Genomic DNA, 23,476 nt, shown 5'->3' on the forward strand with positions numbered 1-23,476 from the left:
TAACACACAGAACCTGACACACAGAACCTAACGCACTGACACACAGAATCTGACACACAGAACCTAACGCACTGAAACACAAAACCTAACGCACTGACACACAAAACCTAACGTGCTGACACACAGAACCTAACGTGCTGACACACAGAACCTAACGCAATGACACACAGAACCTAACGCACTGACACACAGAACCTAACACACTGAAACACAAAACCTAACGCACTGACACACAAAACCTAACGTGCTGACACACAGAACCTAACACGCTGACACACAGAACCTAACGCAATGACACACAGAACCTAACGCACTGACACACAGAACCTAACGCACTGACACACAGAACCTGACACACAGAACCTAACGCACTGACACACAGAACCTAACGCACTGACACACAGAACCTGACACACAGAACCTAACGCGCTGACACACAGAACCTAACACACAGAACCTAACGCGCTGACACACAGAACCTAACGCACTGACACACAGAACCTAACGCACTGACACACAGAACCTAACGCATTGACACACAGAACCTGACACATAGAACATGACACACAGAACCTAACGCACTGACACACAGAACCTGACACATAGAACATGACACACAGAACCTAACGCACTGACACACAGAACCTGACACATAGAACATGACACACAGAACCTAACGCACTGACACACAGAACCCAACGCGCTGACACACAGAACCTAACGCGCTGACACACAGAACCTAACGCGCTGACACACAGAACCTAACGCGCTGACACACAGAACCTAACGCGCTGACACACAGAACCTAACGCACTGACACACAGAACCTGACACATAGAACCTGACACACAGAACCTAACGCACTGACACACAGAACCTAATGCACTGACACACAGAACCTAACGCACTGACACACAGAACCTGACACATAGAACCTGACATACAGAAACTAGCGCACTGACACAGAACCTAACGCGCTGACACACAGAACCTGACACACAGAACCTGACACACAGAACCTGACACACAGAACCTGACACACAGAACCTAACGCACTGACACAGAACCTAACGCGCTGACACACAGAACCTAACGCGCTGACACACAGAACCTGACACACAGAACCTAATGCACTGACACACAGAACCTAACGCACTGACACACAGACCCTAACGCACTGACACACAGAACCTAACGTACTAACACACAGAACCTGACACACAGAACCTAATGCGCTGACACACAGAACCTAACGCACTGACACACAGAACCTGACACAGAACCTAACGCACTGACACACAGAACCTAACGCACTGACACACAGAACCTAACGTACTAACACACAGAACCTAACACACTGAAAAACAGAACCTAACGCACTGACACACAAAACCTAACGCGCTGACACACAGAACCTAACGCACTGACCCACAGAACCTAACGCACTGACCCACAGAACCTAACGCACTGACCCACAGAACCTAACGCACTGACACACAGAACCTAACGCACTGACACACACAACCTAACGCGCTGACACACAGAACCTAACGCGCTGACACACAGAACCTGACACACAGAACCTAACGCACTGACACACAGAACCTAACGCACTGACACACAGAACCTAACGCACTGACACAGAACCTAACGCCCTGACACACAGAACCTAACACTGACACACAGAACCTAACGTACTAACACACAGAACCTGACACACAGAACCTAATGCGCTGACACACAGAACCTAATGCACTGACACACAGAACCTGACACACAGAACCTAACGCACTGACACACAGAACCTAACGCACTGACAAACAGAACCTAATGCACTGACACACAGAACCTAACGCACTGACACACAGAACCTAACGCACTGACACACAGAACCTAATGCACTGACCCACAGAACCTAACGCACTGACCCACAGAACCTAACGCACTGACCCACAGAACCTAACGCACTGACACACAGAACCTAACGCACTGACACACAGAACCTAACGCGCTGACACACAGAACTTAACGCACTGACACACAGAACTTAACGCGCTGACACACAGAACTTAACGCGCTGACACACAGAACCTGACACACAGAACCTAACGCACTGACACACAGAACCTAACGCACTGACACACAGAACCTAACGCACTGACACAGAACCTAACGCCCTGACACACAGAACCTAACACTGACACACAGAACCTAACGTACTAACACACAGAACCTGACACACAGAACCTAACGCGCTGACACACAGAACCTAATGCACTGACACACAGAACCTGACACACAGAACCTAACGCACTGACACACAGAACCTAACGCACTGACACACAGAACCTAACGCACTGACACACAGAACCTAACGTACTAACACACAGAACCTAACACACTGAAACACAGAACCTAACGCACTGACACACAAAACCTAACGCGCTGACACACAGAATCTAACACGCTGACACACAGAACCTAACGCAATGATACACAGAACCTAACGCACTGACACACAGAACCTAACGCACTGACACACAGAACCTGACACACAGAACCTAACGCAATGACACACAGAACCTAACGCACTGACACACAGAACCTAACGCACTGACACACAGAACCTAACGCACTGACACACAGAACCTGACACACAGAACCTAACGCGCTGACACACAGAACCTAACACACTGACACACAGAACCTAACGCACTGACACACAGAACCTAACGCACTAACACACAGAACCTAACACAATGACACACAGAACCTGACACACAGAACCTAACGCACTGACACACAGAACCTAACGCACTGACACACAGAACCTAACGCACTGACACACAGAATCTGACACACAGAACCTAACGCACTGACACACAGAACCTAACGCACTGACACACAGAACCTAACGCACTGACACACAGAACCTAACGCACTGACACACAGAATCTGACACACATAACCTAACACACTGACACACAGAACCTAACGCGCTGACACACAGAACCTAACACACTGACACACAGAACCTAACGTGCTGACACACAGAACCTAACGTGCTGACACACAGAACCTAACGCGCTGACACACAGAACCTAACGCACTGACACACAGAACCTAACGCACTGACACACAGAACCTAACGCACTGACACACAGAACCTAACGCACTGACACACAGAACCTAACGCACTAACACACAGAACCTAACACAATGACACACAGAACCTGACACACAGAACCTAACGCACTGACACACAGAACCTAACGCACTAACACACAGAACCTAACACAATGACATACAGAACCTGACACACAGCACCTAACGCACTGACACACAGAACCTAACACACTGACACACAGAACCTAACGCGCTGACACACAGAACCTAACACACTGACACACAGAACCTAACACACTGACACACAGAACCTAACGCGCTGACACACAGAACCTAACGCGCTGACACACAGAACCTAACACACTGACACACAGAACCTAACGCGCTGACACACAGAACCTAACGCACTGACACACAGAACCTAACGCACTGACACACAGAACCTAACGCACTGACACACAGAACCTAACGCACTGACACACAGAACCTAACGCGCTGACACACAGAACCTAACGCACTGACACACAGAACCTAACGCACTGACCCACAGAACCTAACGCGCTGACACACAGAACCTGACACACAGAACCTAACGCACTGACACACATAACCTAACACACTGACACACAGAACCTAACGCGCTGACACACAGAACCTAACGCACTGACACACAGAACCTAACGCACTGACACACAGAACCTAACGCGCTGACACACAGAACCTAACGCGCTGACACACAAAACCTAACGCGCTGACACACAGAACCTAACACACTGACACACAGAACCTAACACACTGACACACAGAACCTAACACACTGACACACAGAACCTAACGCACTGACACACAGAACCTAACACACTGACACACAGAACCTAACGCGCTGACACACAGAACCTAACTCGCTGACACACAGAACCTAACGCGCTGACACACAGAACCTGACACACAGAACCTAACGCGCTGACACACAGAACCTAACACACTGACACACAGAACCTAACGCGCTGACACACAGAACCTAACACACTGACACACAGAACCTAACACACTGACACACAGAACCTAACACACTGACACACAGAACCTAACACACTGACACACAGAACCTAACGCACTGACACACAGAACATAACGCACTGACACACAGAACCTAACACATAGAACCTGACACACAGAACCTAACGCACTGACACACAGAACCTAACGCACTGACACACAGAACCTAACGCACTGACACACAGAACCTAACGCGCTGACACACAGAACCTAACGCGCTGACACACAAAACCTAACGCGCTGACACACAGAACCTAACACACTGACACACAGAACCTAACACACTGACACACAGAACCTAACACACTGACACACAGAACCTAACGCACTGACACACAGAACCTAACACACTGACACACAGAACCTAACGCGCTGACACACAGAACCTAACGCGCTGACACACAGAACCTAACGCGCTGACACACAGAACCTGACACACAGAACCTAACGCACTGACACACAGAACCTAACACACTGACACACAGAACCTAACGCGCTGACACACAGAACCTAACACACTGACACACAGAACCTAACACGCTGACACACAGAACCTAACACACTGACACACAGAACCTAACACACTGACACACAGAACCTAACACAGTGACACACAGAACCTAACGCACTGACACACAGAACCTAACGCACTGACACACAGAACCTAACGCACTGACACACAGAACCTGACACATAGAACCTGACACACAGAACCTAACGCACTGACACACAGAACCTAATGCACTGACACACAGAACCTAACGCACTGACACACAGAACCTGACACATAGAACCTGACACACAGAACCTAGCGCACTGACACAGAACCTAACGCGCTGACACACAGAACCTGACACACAGAACCTGACACACAGAACCTGACACACAGAACCTGACACACAGAACCTGACACATAGAACCTGACACACAGAACCTAACGCACTGACACAGAACCTAACGCGCTGACATACAGAACCTAACGCGCTGACACACAGAACCTGACACACAGAACCTAATGCACTGACACACAGAACCTAACGCACTGACACACAGAACCTGACACACAGAACCTAACGCACTGACACACAGAACCTAACGCACTGACACACAGAACCTAACGTACTAACACACAGAACCTAACACACTGAAACACAGAACCTAACGCACTGACACACAAAACCTAACGCGCTGACACACAGAACCTAACACGCTGACACACAGAACCTAACGCAATGACACACAGAACCTGACACACAGAACCTAACGCACTGACACACAGAACCTAACGCACTGACACACAGAACCTAACGCACTGACACACAGAACCTGACACACAGAACCTAACGCGCTGACACACAGAACCTAACGAGCTGACACACAGAACCTAACGCGCTGACACACAGAACCTAACGCGCTGACACACAGAACCTAACGCACTGACACACAGAACCTAACGCACTGACACACAGAACCTAACGCACTGACACACAGAACCTAACGCACTGACACATAGAACCTAATGCACTGACACACAGAACCTAACGCGCTGACACACAGAACCTAACGCACTGACACAGAACCGAACTCACAGACACACAGAACCTAACGCACAGACACAGAACCTAACGCGCTGACACACAGAACCTAACGCACTGACACACAGAACCTAATGCACTGACACACAGAACCTAACGCGCTGACACACAGAACCTAACGCACTGACACAGAACCTAAAGCACTGACACACAGAACCTAACGCACTGACACACAGAACCTAACGCGCTGACACAGAACCTAACGTACTAACACACAGAACCTGACACACAGAACCTAACGCACTGACACACAGACCCTAACGCACTGACACACAGAACCTAACGTACTAACACACAGAACCTGACACACAGAACCTAACGCGCTGACACACAGAACCTAATGCACTGACACACAGAACCTGACACATAGAACATGACACACAGAACCTAACGCACTGACACACAGAACATGACACATAGAACATGACACACAGAACCTAACGCACTGACACACAGAACCTGACACATAGAACATGACACACAGAACCTAACGCACTGACACATAGAACCTAACGCACTGACACACAGAACCTAACGCGCTGACACACAGAACCTAACGCGCTGACACACAGAACCTAACGCGCTGACACACAGAACCTAACGCACTGACACATAGAACCTAACGCACTGACACACAGAACCTAACGCGCTGACACACAGAAGCTAACGCACTGACACAGAACCTAACGCACTGACACACAGAACCTAACGCACTGACACACAGAACCTAACGCACTGACACACAGAACCTAACGCGCTGACACAGAACCTAACGTACTAACACACAGAACCTGACACACAGAACCTAACGCACTGACACACAGACCCTAACGCACTGACACACAGAACCTAACGTACTAACACACAGAACCTGACACACAGAACCTAACGCGCTGACACACAGAACCTAATGCACTGACACACAGAACCTGACACATAGAACATGACACACAGAACCTAACGCACTGACACACAGAACCTGACACATAGAACATGACACACAGAACCTAACGCACTGACACACAGAACCTGACACATAGAACATGACACACAGAACCTAACGCACTGACACACAGAACCTAACGCGCTGACACACAGAACCTAACGCGCTGACACACAGAACCTAACGCGCTGACACACAGAACCTAACGCGCTGACACACAGAACCTAACGCGCTGACACACAGAACCTAACGCGCTGACACACAGAACCTGACACATTGAACCTGACACACAGAATCTAACGCACTGACACACAGAACCTAATGCACTGACACACAGAACCTAACGCACTGACACACAGAACCTGACACATAGAACCTGACACACAGAACCTAGCGCACTGACACACAGAACCTAACGCACTGACACACAGAACCTAACGCACTGACACACAGAACCTAACGCGCTGACACAGAACCTAACGTACTAACACACAGAACCTGACACACAGAACCTAACGCACTGACACACAGACCCTAACGCACTGACACACAGAACCTAACGTACTAACACACAGAACCTGACACACAGAACCTAACGCGCTGACACACAGAACCTAACGCACTGACACACAGAACCTGACACATAGAACATGACACACAGAACCTAACGCACTGACACACAGAACCTGACACATAGAACATGACACACAGAACCTAACGCACTGACACACAGAACCTGACACATAGAACATGACACACAGAACCTAACGCACTGACACACAGAACCTAACGCGCTGACACACAGAACCTAACGCGCTGACACACAGAACCTAACGCGCTGACACACAGAACCTAACGCGCTGACACACAGAACCTAACGTACTGACACATAGAACCTAACGCACTGACACACAGAACCTAACGCGCTGACACACAGAACCTAACGCGCTGACACAGAACCGAACGCACAGACACACAGAACCTAACGCACTGACACACAGAACCTAATGCACTGACACACAGAACCTAACGCGCTGACACACAGAACCTAACGCACTGACACAGAACCTAACGCACTGACACACAGAACCTAACGCACTGACACACAGAACCTAACGCACTGACACACAGAACCTAACGCGCTGACACAGAACCTAACGTACTAACACACAGAACCTGACACACAGAACCTAACGCACTGACACACAGACCCTAACGCACTGACACACAGAACCTAACGTACTAACACACAGAACCTGACACACAGAACCTAACGCGCTGACACACAGAACCTAATGCACTGACACACAGAACCTGACACATAGAACATGACACACAGAACCTAACGCACTGACACACAGAACCTGACACATAGAACATGACACACAGAACCTAACGCACTGACACACAGAACCTGACACATAGAACATGACACACAGAACCTAACGCACTGACACACAGAACCTAACGCGCTGACACACAGAACCTAACGCGCTGACACACAGAACCTAACGCGCTGACACACAGAACCTAACGCGCTGACACACAGAACCTAACGCGCTGACACACAGAACCTAACGCACTGACACACAGAACCTGACACATTGAACCTGACACACAGAATCTAACGCACTGACACACAGAACCTAATGCACTGACACACAGAACCTAACGCACTGACACACAGAACCTGACACATAGAACCTGACACACAGAACCTAGCGCACTGACACAGTACCTAACGCGCTGACACACAGAACCTGACACACAGAACCTGACACGTAGAACCTGACACACAGAACCTAACGCACTGACACAGAACCTAACGCGCTGACACACAGAACCTAACGCGCTGACACACAGAACCTGACACACAGAACCTAATGCACTGACACACAGACCCTAACGCACTGACACACAGAACCTAACGTACTAACACACAGAACCTGACACACAGAACCTAACGCACTGACAAACAAAACCTAACGTGCTGACACACAGAACCTAACACGCTGACACACAGAACCTAACGCAATGACACACAGAACCTAACGCACTGACACACAGAACCTAACGCACTGACACACAGAACCTGACACACAGAACCTAACGCACTGACACACAGAACATAACGCACTGACACACAGACCCTGACACACAGAACCTAACGCGCTGACACACAGAACCTAACACACTGACACACAGAACCTAACGCGCTGACACACAGAACCTAACGCACTGACACACAGAACCTAAGACGCTGACACACAGAACCTAACGCGCTGACACACAGAACCTAACGCACTGACACACAGAACCTAACGCACTGACACACAGAACCTAACGCACTGACACACAGAACCTAACGCACTGACACACAGAACCTAACGCACTGACACACAGAACCTAACGCACTGACACACAGAACCTAACGCACTGACACACAGAACCTAACGCACTGACACATAGAACCTAACGCACTGACACACAGAACCTAACGCGCTGACACACAGAACCTAACGCACTGACACACAGAACCTAACGCGCTGACACAGAACCGAACGCACAGACACACAGAACCTAACGCACAGACACAGAACCTAACGCGCTGACACACAGAACCTAATGCACTGACACACAGAACCTAACGCGCTGACACACAGAACCTGACACACAGAACCTAATGCACTGACACACAGAACCTAACGCACTGACACACAGACTCTAACGCACTGACACACAGAACCTAACGTACTAACACACAGAACCTGACACACAGAACCTAACGCACTGACACACAGAATCTGACACACAGAACCTAACGCACTGAAACACAAAACCTAACGCACTGACACACAAAACCTAACGTGCTGACACACAGAACCTAACGTGCTGACACACAGAACCTAACGCAATGACACACAGAACCTAACGCACTGACACACAGAACCTAACACACTGAAACACAAAACCTAACGCACTGACACACAAAACCTAACGTGCTGACACACAGAACCTAACACGCTGACACACAGAACCTAACGCAATGACACACAGAACCTAACGCACTGACACACAGAACCTAACGCACTGACACACAGAACCTGACACACAGAACCTAACGCACTGACACACAGAACATAACGCACTGACACACAGACCCTGACACACAGAACCTAACGCGCTGACACACAGAACCTAACACACTGACACACAGAACCTAACGCGCTGACACACAGAACCTAACGCACTGACACACAGAACCTAAGACGCTGACACACAGAACCTAACGCGCTGACACACAGAACCTAACGCACTGACACACAGAACCTAACGCGCTGACACACAGAACCTAACGCACTGACACACAGAACCTAACGCACTGACACACAGAACCTAACGCACTGACACACAGAACCTAACGCACTGACACACAGAACCTAACGCACTGACACACAGAACCTAACGCACTGACACATAGAACCTAACGCACTGACACACAGAACCTAACGCGCTGACACACAGAACCTAACGCACTGACACACAGAACCTAACGCGCTGACACAGAACCGAACGCACAGACACACAGAACCTAACGCACAGACACAGAACCTAACGCGCTGACACACAGAACCTAATGCACTGACACACAGAACCTAACGCGCTGACACACAGAACCTGACACACAGAACCTAATGCACTGACACACAGAACCTAACGCACTGACACACAGACTCTAACGCACTGACACACAGAACCTAACGTACTAACACACAGAACCTGACACACAGAACCTAACGCACTGACACACAGAATCTGACACACAGAACCTAACGCACTGAAACACAAAACCTAACGCACTGACACACAAAACCTAACGTGCTGACACACAGAACCTAACGTGCTGACACACAGAACCTAACGCAATGACACACAGAACCTAACGCACTGACACACAGAACCTAACACACTGAAACACAAAACCTAACGCACTGACACACAAAACCTAACGTGCTGACACACAGAACCTAACACGCTGACACACAGAACCTAACGCAATGACACACAGAACCTAACGCACTGACACACAGAACCTAACGCACTGACACACAGAACCTGACACACAGAACCTAACGCACTGACACACAGAACCTAACGCACTGACACACAGAACCTGACACACAGAACCTAACGCGCTGACACACAGAACCTAACACACAGAACCTAACGCGCTGACACACAGAACCTAACGCACTGACACACAGAACCTAACGCACTGACACACAGAACCTAACGCATTGACACACAGAACCTGACACATAGAACATGACACACAGAACCTAACGCACTGACACACAGAACCTGACACATAGAACATGACACACAGAACCTAACGCACTGACACACAGAACCTGACACATAGAACATGACACACAGAACCTAACGCACTGACACACAGAACCTAACGCGCTGACACACAGAACCTAACGCGCTGACACACAGAACCTAACGCGCTGACACACAGAACCTAACGCGCTGACACACAGAACCTAACGCGCTGACACACAGAACCTAACGCACTGACACACAGAACCTGACACATAGAACCTGACACACAGAACCTAACGCACTGACACACAGAACCTAATGCACTGACACACAGAACCTAACGCACTGACACACAGAACCTGACACATAGAACCTGACATACAGAAACTAGCGCACTGACACAGAACCTAACGCGCTGACACACAGAACCTGACACACAGAACCTGACACACAGAACCTGACACACAGAACCTGACACACAGAACCTAACGCACTGACACAGAACCTAACGCGCTGACACACAGAACCTAACGCGCTGACACACAGAACCTGACACACAGAACCTAATGCACTGACACACAGAACCTAACGCACTGACACACAGACCCTAACGCACTGACACACAGAACCTAACGTACTAACACACAGAACCTGACACACAGAACCTAATGCGCTGACACACAGAACCTAACGCACTGACACACAGAACCTGACACAGAACCTAACGCACTGACACACAGAACCTAACGCACTGACACACAGAACCTAACGTACTAACACACAGAACCTAACACACTGAAAAACAGAACCTAACGCACTGACACACAAAACCTAACGCGCTGACACACAGAACCTAACACGCTGACACACAGAACCTAACGCAATGACACACAGAACCTAACGCACTGACACACAGAACCTAACGCACTGACACACAGAACCTAACGCACTGACACACAGAACCTAATGCACTGACACACAGAACCTAACGCGCTGACACACAGAACCTAACGCACTGACACACAGAACCTAACGCACTGACACACAGAACCTAACGCACTGACACACAGAACCTAACGCACTGACACACAGAACCTAACGCGCTAACACAGAACCTAACGTACTAACACACAGAACCTGACACACAGAACCTAACGCACTGACACACAGACCCTAACGCACTGACACACAGAACCTAACGTACTAACACACAGAACCTGACACACAGAACCTAACGCGCTGACACACAGAACCTAACGCACTGACACACAGAACCTGACACATAGAACATGACACACAGAACCTAACGCGCGGACACACAGAACCTAACTCGCTGACACACAGAACCTAACGCGCTGACACACAGAACCTAACGCGCTGACACACAGAACCTAACGCGCTAACACACAGAACCTAACACGCTGACACACAGAACCTAACGCGCTGACACACAGAACCTAACGCACTGACACACAGAACCTGACACATTGAACCTGACACACAGAACCTAACGCACTGACACACAGAACCTAACGCACTGACACACAGAACCTGACACATTGAACCTGACACACAGAACCTAACGCACTGACACACAGAACCTAATGCACTGACACACAGAACCTGACACATAGAACCTGACACACAGAACCTAGCGCACTGACACAGAACCTAACGCGCTGACACACAGAACCTGACACACAGAACCTGACACACAGAACCTGACACACAGAACCTGACACATAGAACCTGACACACAGAACCTAACGCACTGACACAGAACCTAACGCGCTGACACACAGAACCTAACGCGCTGACACACAGAACCTGACACACAGAACCTAATGCACTGACACACAGAACCTAACGCACTGACACACAGACCCTAACGCACTGACACACAGAACCTAACGTACTAACACACAGAACCTGACACACAGAACCTAACGCACTGACACACAGAACCTGACACACAGAACCTAACGCACTGACACACAGAACCTAACGCACTGACACACAGAACCTAACGTACTAACACACAGAACCTAACACACTGAAACACAAAACCTAACGCACTGACACACAAAACCTAACGTGCTGACACACAGAACCTAACACGCTGACACACAGAACCTAACGCAATGACACACAGAACCTAACGCACTGACACACAGAACCTAACGCACTGACACACAGAACCTGACACACAGAACCTAACGCACTGACACACAGAACCTAACGCACTGACACACAGAACCTAACGCACTGACACACAGACCCTGACACACAGAACCTAACGCGCTGACACACAGAACCTAACACACTGACACACAGAACCTAACGCGCTGACACACAGAACCTAACGCACTGACACACAGAACCTAAGACGCTGACACACAGAACCTAACGCGCTGACACACAGAACCTAACGCACTGACACACAGAACCTAACGCACTGACACACAGAACCTAACGCACTGACACACAGAACCTAACGCACTGACACACAGAACCTAACGCACTGACACATAGAACCTAACGCACTGACACACAGAACCTAACGCACTGACACACAGAACCTAACGCACTGACACACAGAACCTAACGCGCTGACACACAGAACCTAATGCACTGACACACAGAACCTAACGCGCTGACACAGAACCGAACGCACAGACACACAGAACCTAACGCACAGACACAGAACCTAACGCGCTGACACACAGAACCTAACGCACTGACACACAGAACCTAATGCACTGACACACAGAACCTAACGCGCTGACACACAGAACCTAACGCACTGACACAGAACCTAACGCACTGACACACAGAACCTAACGCACTGACACACAGAACCTAACGCGAGAACCTAACGCACTGACACATAGAACCTAACGCAATGACACACAGAACCTAACGCGCTGACACACAGAACCTAACGCACTGACACACAGAACCTAACGCACTGACACACAGAACCTGACACACAGAACCTAACGCGCTGACACACAGAACCTAACGCGCTGACACACAGAACCTAACGCGCTGACACACAGAACCTAACGCGCTGACACACAGAACCTAACGCGCTGACACACAGAACCTAACGCACTGACACACAGAACCTGACACATTGAACCTGACACACAGAATCTAACGCACTGACACACAGAACCTAATGCACTGACACACAGAACCTAACGCACTGACACACAGAACCTGACACATAGAACCTGACACACAGAACCTAGCGCACTGACACAGAACCTAACGCGCTGACACACAGAACCTGACACACAGAACCTGACACACAGAACCTGACACGTAGAACCTGACACACAGAACCTAACGCACTGACACAGAACCTAACGCGCTGACACACAGAACCTAACGCGCTGACACAGAACCGAACGCACAGACACACAGAACCTAACGCACAGACACAGAACCTAACGCGCTGACACACAGAACCTAATGCACTGACACACAGAACCTAACGCGCTGACACACAGAACCTGACACACAGAACCTAATGCACTGACACACAGAACCTAACGCACTGACACACAGACTCTAACGCACTGACACACAGAACCTAACGTACTAACACACAGAACCTGACACACAGAACCTAACGCACTGACACACAGAATCTGACACACAGAACCTAACGCACTGAAACACAAAACCTAACGCACTGACACACAAAACCTAACGTGCTGACACACAGAACCTAACGTGCTGACACACAGAACCTAACGCAATGACACACAGAACCTAACGCACTGACACACAGAACCTAACACACTGAAACACAAAACCTAACGCACTGACACACAAAACCTAACGTGCTGACACACAGAACCTAACACGCTGACACACAGAACCTAACGCAATGACACACAGAACCTAACGCACTGACACACAGAACCTAACGCACTGACACACAGAACCTGACACACAGAACCTAACGCACTGACACACAGAACATAACGCACTGACACACAGACCCTGACACACAGAACCTAACGCGCTGACACACAGAACCTAACACACTGACACACAGAACCTAACGCGCTGACACACAGAACCTAACGCACTGACACACAGAACCTAAGACGCTGACACACAGAACCTAACGCGCTGACACACAGAACCTAACGCACTGACACACAGAACCTAACGCGCTGACACACAGAACCTAACGCACTGACACACAGAACCTAACGCACTGACACACAGAACCTAACGCACTGACACACAGAACCTAACGCACTGACACACAGAACCTAACGCACTGACACACAGAACCTAACGCACTGACACATAGAACCTAACGCACTGACACACAGAACCTAACGCGCTGACACACAGAACCTAACGCACTGACACACAGAACCTAACGCGCTGACACAGAACCGAACGCACAGACACACAGAACCTAACGCACAGACACAGAACCTAACGCGCTGACACACAGAACCTAATGCACTGACACACAGAACCTAACGCGCTGACACACAGAACCTGACACACAGAACCTAATGCACTGACACACAGAACCTAACGCACTGACACACAGACTCTAACGCACTGACACACAGAACCTAACGTACTAACACACAGAACCTGACACACAGAACCTAACGCACTGACACACAGAATCTGACACACAGAACCTAACGCACTGAAACACAAAACCTAACGCACTGACACACAAAACCTAACGTGCTGACACACAGAACCTAACGTGCTGACACACAGAACCTAACGCAATGACACACAGAACCTAACGCACTGACACACAGAACCTAACACACTGAAACACAAAACCTAACGCACTGACACACAAAACCTAACGTGCTGACACACAGAACCTAACACGCTGACACACAGAACCTAACGCAATGACACACAGAACCTAACGCACTGACACACAGAACCTAACGCACTGACACACAGAACCTGACACACAGAACCTAACGCACTGACACACAGAACCTAACGCACTGACACACAGAACCTGACACACAGAACCTAACGCGCTGACACACCGAACCTAACACACAGAACCTAACGCGCTGACACACAGAACCTAACGCACTGACACACAGAACCTAACGCACTGACACACAGAACCTAACGCATTGACACACAGAACCTGACACATAGAACATGACACACAGAACCTAACGCACTGACACACAGAACCTGACACATAGAACATGACACACAGAACCTAACGCACTGACACACAGAACCTAACGCGCTGACACACAGAACCTAACGCGCTGACACACAGAACCTAACGCGCTGACACACAGAACCTAACGCGCTGACACACAGAACCTAACGCGCTGACACACAGAACCTAACGCACTGACACACAGAACCTGACACATAGAACCTGACACACAGAACCTAACGCACTGACACACAGAACCTAATGCACTGACACACAGAACCTAACGCACTGACACACAGAACCTGACACATAGAACCTGACATACAGAAACTAGCGCACTGACACAGAACCTAACGCGCTGACACACAGAACCTGACACACAGAACCTGACACACAGAACCTGACACACAGAACCTGACACACAGAACCTAACGCACTGACACAGAACCTAACGCGCTGACACACAGAACCTAACGCGCTGACACACAGAACCTGACACACAGAACCTAATGCACTGACACACAGAACCTAACGCACTGACACACAGACCCTAACGCACTGACACACAGAACCTAACGTACTAACACACAGAACCTGACACACAGAACCTAATGCGCTGACACACAGAACCTAACGCACTGACACACAGAACCTGACACAGAACCTAACGCACTGACACACAGAACCTAACGCACTGACACACAGAACCTAACGTACTAACACACAGAACCTAACACACTGAAAAACAGAACCTAACGCACTGACACACAAAACCTAACGCGCTGACACACAGAACCTAACACGCTGACACACAGAACCTAACGCAATGACACACAGAACCTAACGCACTGACACACAGAACCTAACGCACTGACACACAGAACCTAACGCACTGACACACAGAACCTAACGCACTGACACACAGAACCTGACACACAGAACCTAACGCGCTGACACACAGAACCTAACACACTGACACACAGAAACTAATGCGCTGACACACAGAACCTAACGCACTGACACACAGAACCTAACACACTGACACACAGAACCTAACGCACTGACACAGAACCTAACGCGCTGACACACAGAACCTAACGCACTGACACACAGAACCTAATGCACTGACACACAGAACCTAACGCGCTGACACACAGAACCTAACGCACTGACACACAGAACCTAACGCACTGACACACAGAACCTAACGCACTGACACACAGAACCTAACGCACTGACACACAGAACCTAACGCGCTAACACAGAACCTAACGTACTAACACACAGAACCTGACACACAGAACCTAATGCACTGACACACAGACCCTAACGCACTGACACACAGAACCTAACGTACTAACACACAGAACCTGACACACAGAACCTAACGCGCTGACACACAGAACCTAACGCACTGACACATAGAACCTGACACATAGAACATGACACACAGAACCTAACGCGCGGACACACAGAACCTAACGCGCTGACACACAGAACCTAACGCGCTGACACACAGAACCTAACGCGCTGACACACAGAACCTAACGCGCTGACACACAGAACCTAACACGCTGACACACAGAACCTAACGCGCTGACACACAGAACCTAACGCACTGACACACAGAACCTGACACATTGAACCTGACACACAGAACCTAACGCACTGACACACAGAACCTAATGCACTGACACACAGAACCTAACGCACTGACACACAGAACCTGACACATAGAACCTGACACACAGAACCTAGCGCACTGACACAGAACCTAACGCGCTGACACACAGAACCTGACACACAGAACCTGACACACAGAACCTGACACACAGAACCTGACACATAGAACCTGACACACAGAACCTAACGCACTGACACAGAACCTAACGCGCTGACACACAGAACCTAACGCGCTGACACACAGAACCTGACACACAGAACCTAATGCACTGACACACAGAACCTAACGCACTGACACACAGACCCTAACGCACTGACACACAGAACCTAACGTACTAACACACAGAACCTGACACACAGAACCTAACGCACTGACACACAGAACCTGACACACAGAACCTAACGCACTGACACACAGAACCTAACGCACTGACACACAGAACCTAACGTACTAACACACAGAACCTAACACACTGAAACACAAAACCTAACGCACTGACACACAAAACCTAACGTGCTGACACACAGAACCTAACACGCTGACACACAGAACCTAACGCAATGACACATAGAACCTAACGCACTGACACACAGAACCTAACGCACTGACACACAGAACCTGACACACAGAACCTAACGCACTGACACACAGAACCTAACGCACTGACACACAGAACCTAACGCACTGACACACAGACCCTGACACACAGAACCTAACGCGCTGACACACAGAACTTAACACACTGACACACAGAACCTAACGCGCTGACACACAGAACCTAACGCACTGACACACAGAACCTAAGACGCTGACACACAGAACCTAACGCGCTGACACACAGAACCTAACGCACTGACACACAGAACCTAACGCACTGACACACAGAACCTAACGCACTGACACACAGAACCTAACGCACTGACACACAGAACCTAACGCACTGACACATAGAACCTAACGCACTGACACACAGAACCTAACGCACTGACACACAGAACCTAACGCACTGACACACAGAACCTAACGCGCTGACACACAGAACCTAATGCACTGACACACAGAACCTAACGCGCTGACACAGAACCGAACGCACAGACACACAGAACCTAACGCACAGACACAGAACCTAACGCGCTGACACACAGAACCTAACGCACTGACACACAGAACCTAATGCACTGACACACAGAACCTAACGCGCTGACACACAGAACCTAACGCACTGACACAGAACCTAACGCACTGACACACAGAACCTAACGCACTGACACACAGAACCTAACGCGAGAACCTAACGCACTGACACATAGAACCTAACGCAATGACACACAGAACCTAACGCGCTGACACACAGAACCTAACGCACTGACACACAGAACCTAACGCACTGACACACAGAACCTGACACACAGAACCTAACGCGCTGACACACAGAACCTAACGCGCTGACACACAGAACCTAACGCGCTGACACACAGAACCTAACGCGCTGACACACAGAACCTAACGCGCTGACACACAGAACCTAACGCACTGACACACAGAACCTGACACATTGAACCTGACACACAGAATCTAACGCACTGACACACAGAACCTAATGCACTGACACACAGAACCTAACGCACTGACACACAGAACCTGACACATAGAACCTGACACACAGAACCTAGCGCACTGACACAGAACCTAACGCGCTGACACACAGAACCTGACACACAGAACCTGACACACAGAACCTGACACGTAGAACCTGACACACAGAACCTAACGCACTGACACAGAACCTAACGCGCTGACACACAGAACCTAACGCGCTGACACAGAACCGAACGCACAGACACACAGAACCTAACGCACAGACACAGAACCTAACGCGCTGACACACAGAACCTAATGCACTGACACACAGAACCTAACGCGCTGACACACAGAACCTGACACACAGAACCTAATGCACTGACACACAGAACCTAACGCACTGACACACAGACTCTAACGCACTGACACACAGAACCTAACGTACTAACACACAGAACCTGACACACAGAACCTAACGCACTGACACACAGAATCTGACACACAGAACCTAACGCACTGAAACACAAAACCTAACGCACTGACACACAAAACCTAACGTGCTGACACACAGAACCTAACGTGCTGACACACAGAACCTAACGCAATGACACACAGAACCTAACGCACTGACACACAGAACCTAACACACTGAAACACAAAACCTAACGCACTGACACACAGAACCTAACGCACTGACACACAGAACATAACGCACTGACACACAGACCCTGACACACAGAACCTAACGCGCTGACACACAGAACCTAACACACTGACACACAGAACCTAACGCGCTGACACACAGAACCTAACGCACTGACACACAGAACCTAACGCATTGACACACAGAACCTGACACATAGAACATGACACACAGAACCTAACGCACTGACACACAGAACCTGACACATAGAACATGACACACAGAACCTAACGCACTGACACACAGAACCTGACACATAGAACATGACACACAGAACCTAACGCACTGACACACAGAACCTAACGCGCTGACACACAGAACCTAACGCGCTGACACACAGAACCTAACGCGCTGACACACAGAACCTAACGCGCTGACACACAGAACCTAACGCGCTGACACACAGAACCTAACGCACTGACACACAGAACCTGACACATAGAACCTGACACACAGAACCTAACGCACTGACACACAGAACCTAATGCACTGACACACAGAACCTAACGCACTGACACACAGAACCTGACACATAGAACCTGACATACAGAAACTAGCGCACTGACACAGAACCTAACGCGCTGACACACAGAACCTGACACACAGAACCTGACACACAGAACCTGACACACAGAACCTAGCGCACTGACACAGAACCTAACGCGCTGACACACAGAACCTGACACACAGAACCTGACACACAGAACCTGACACGTAGAACCTGACACACAGAACCTAACGCACTGACACAGAACCTAACGCGCTGACACACAGAACCTAACGCGCTGACACAGAACCGAACGCACAGACACACAGAACCTAACGCACAGACACAGAACCTAACGCGCTGACACACAGAACCTAATGCACTGACACACAGAACCTAACGCGCTGACACACAGAACCTGACACACAGAACCTAATGCACTGACACACAGAACCTAACGCACTGACACACAGACTCTAACGCACTGACACACAGAACCTAACGTACTAACACACAGAACCTGACACACAGAACCTAACGCACTGACACACAGAATCTGACACACAGAACCTAACGCACTGAAACACAAAACCTAACGCACTGACACACAAAACCTAACGTGCTGACACACAGAACCTAACGTGCTGACACACAGAACCTAACGCAATGACACACAGAACCTAACGCACTGACACACAGAACCTAACACACTGAAACACAAAACCTAACGCACTGACACACAAAACCTAACGTGCTGACACACAGAACCTAACACGCTGACACACAGAACCTAACGCAATGACACACAGAACCTAACGCACTGACACACAGAACCTAACGCACTGACACACAGAACCTGACACACAGAAACTAACGCACTGACACACAGAACCTAACGCACTGACACACAGAACCTGACACACAGAACCTAACGCGCTGACACACAGAACCTAACACACAGAACCTAACGCGCTGACACACAGAACCTAACGCACTGACACACAGAACCTAACGCACTGACACACAGAACCTAACGCATTGACACACAGAACCTGACACATAGAACATGACACACAGAACCTAACGCACTGACACACAGAACCTGACACATAGAACATGACACACAGAACCTAACGCACTGACACACAGAACCTGACACATAGAACATGACACACAGAACCTAACGCACTGACACACAGAACCTAACGCGCTGACACACAGAACCTAACGCGCTGACACACAGAACCTAACGCGCTGACACACAGAACCTAACGCGCTGACACACAGAACCTAACGCGCTGACACACAGAACCTAACGCACTGACACACAGAACCTGACACATAGAACCTGACACACAGAACCTAACGCACTGACACACAGAACCTAATGCACTGACACACAGAACCTAACGCACTGACACACAGAACCTGACACATAGAACCTGACATACAGAAACTAGCGCACTGACACAGAACCTAACGCGCTGACACACAGAACCTGACACACAGAACCTGACACACAGAACCTGACACACAGAACCTGACACACAGAACCTAACGCACTGACACAGAACCTAACGCGCTGACACACAGAACCTAACGCGCTGACACACAGAACCTGACACACAGAACCTAATGCACTGACACACAGAACCTAATGCACTGACACACAGAACCTAACGCACTGACACACAGAACCTAACGTACTAACACACAGAACCTGACACACAGAACCTAATGCGCTGACACACAGAACCTAACGCACTGACACACAGAACCTGACACAGAACCTAACGCACTGACACACAGAACCTAACGCACTGACACACAGAACCTAACGTACTAACACACAGAACCTAACACACTGAAAAACAGAACCTAACGCACTGACACACAAAACCTAACGCGCTGACACACAGAACCTAACACGCTGACACACAGAACCTAACGCAATGACACACAGAACCTAACGCACTGACACACAGAACCTAACGCACTGACACACAGAACCTAACGCACTGACACACAGAACCTAACGCACTGACACACAGAACCTGACACACAGAACCTAACGCGCTGACACACAGAACCTAACACACTGACACACAGAACCTAATGCGCTGACACACAGAACCTAACGCACTGACACACAGAACCTAACACACTGACACACAGAACCTAACGCACTGACACAGAACCTAACGCGCTGACACACAGAACCTAACGCACTGACACACAGAACCTAATGCACTGACACACAGAACCTAACGCGCTGACACACAGAACCTAACGCACTGACACACAGAACCTAACGCACTGACACACAGAACCTAACGCACTGACACACAGAACCTAACGCACTGACACACAGAACCTAACGCGCTAACACAGAACCTAACGTACTAACACACAGAACCTGACACACAGAACCTAACGCACTGACACACAGACCCTAACGCACTGACACACAGAACCTAACGTACTAACACACAGAACCTGACACACAGAACCTAACGCGCTGACACACAGAACCTAACGCACTGACACACAGAACCTGACACATAGAACATGACACACAGAACCTAACGCGCTGACACACAGAACCTAACGCGCTGACACACAGAACCTAACGCGCTGACACACAGAACCTAACGCGCTGACACACAGAACCTAACGCGCTGACACACAGAACCTAACACGCTGACACACAGAACCTAACGCGCTGACACACAGAACCTAACGCACTGACACACAGAACCTGACACATTGAACCTGACACAC

This window comes from Ascaphus truei (assembly GCF_040206685.1).
Source record: "Ascaphus truei isolate aAscTru1 chromosome 20 unlocalized genomic scaffold, aAscTru1.hap1 SUPER_20_unloc_1, whole genome shotgun sequence".
In the NCBI taxonomy this organism is placed as follows: domain Eukaryota; kingdom Metazoa; phylum Chordata; class Amphibia; order Anura; family Ascaphidae; genus Ascaphus; species Ascaphus truei.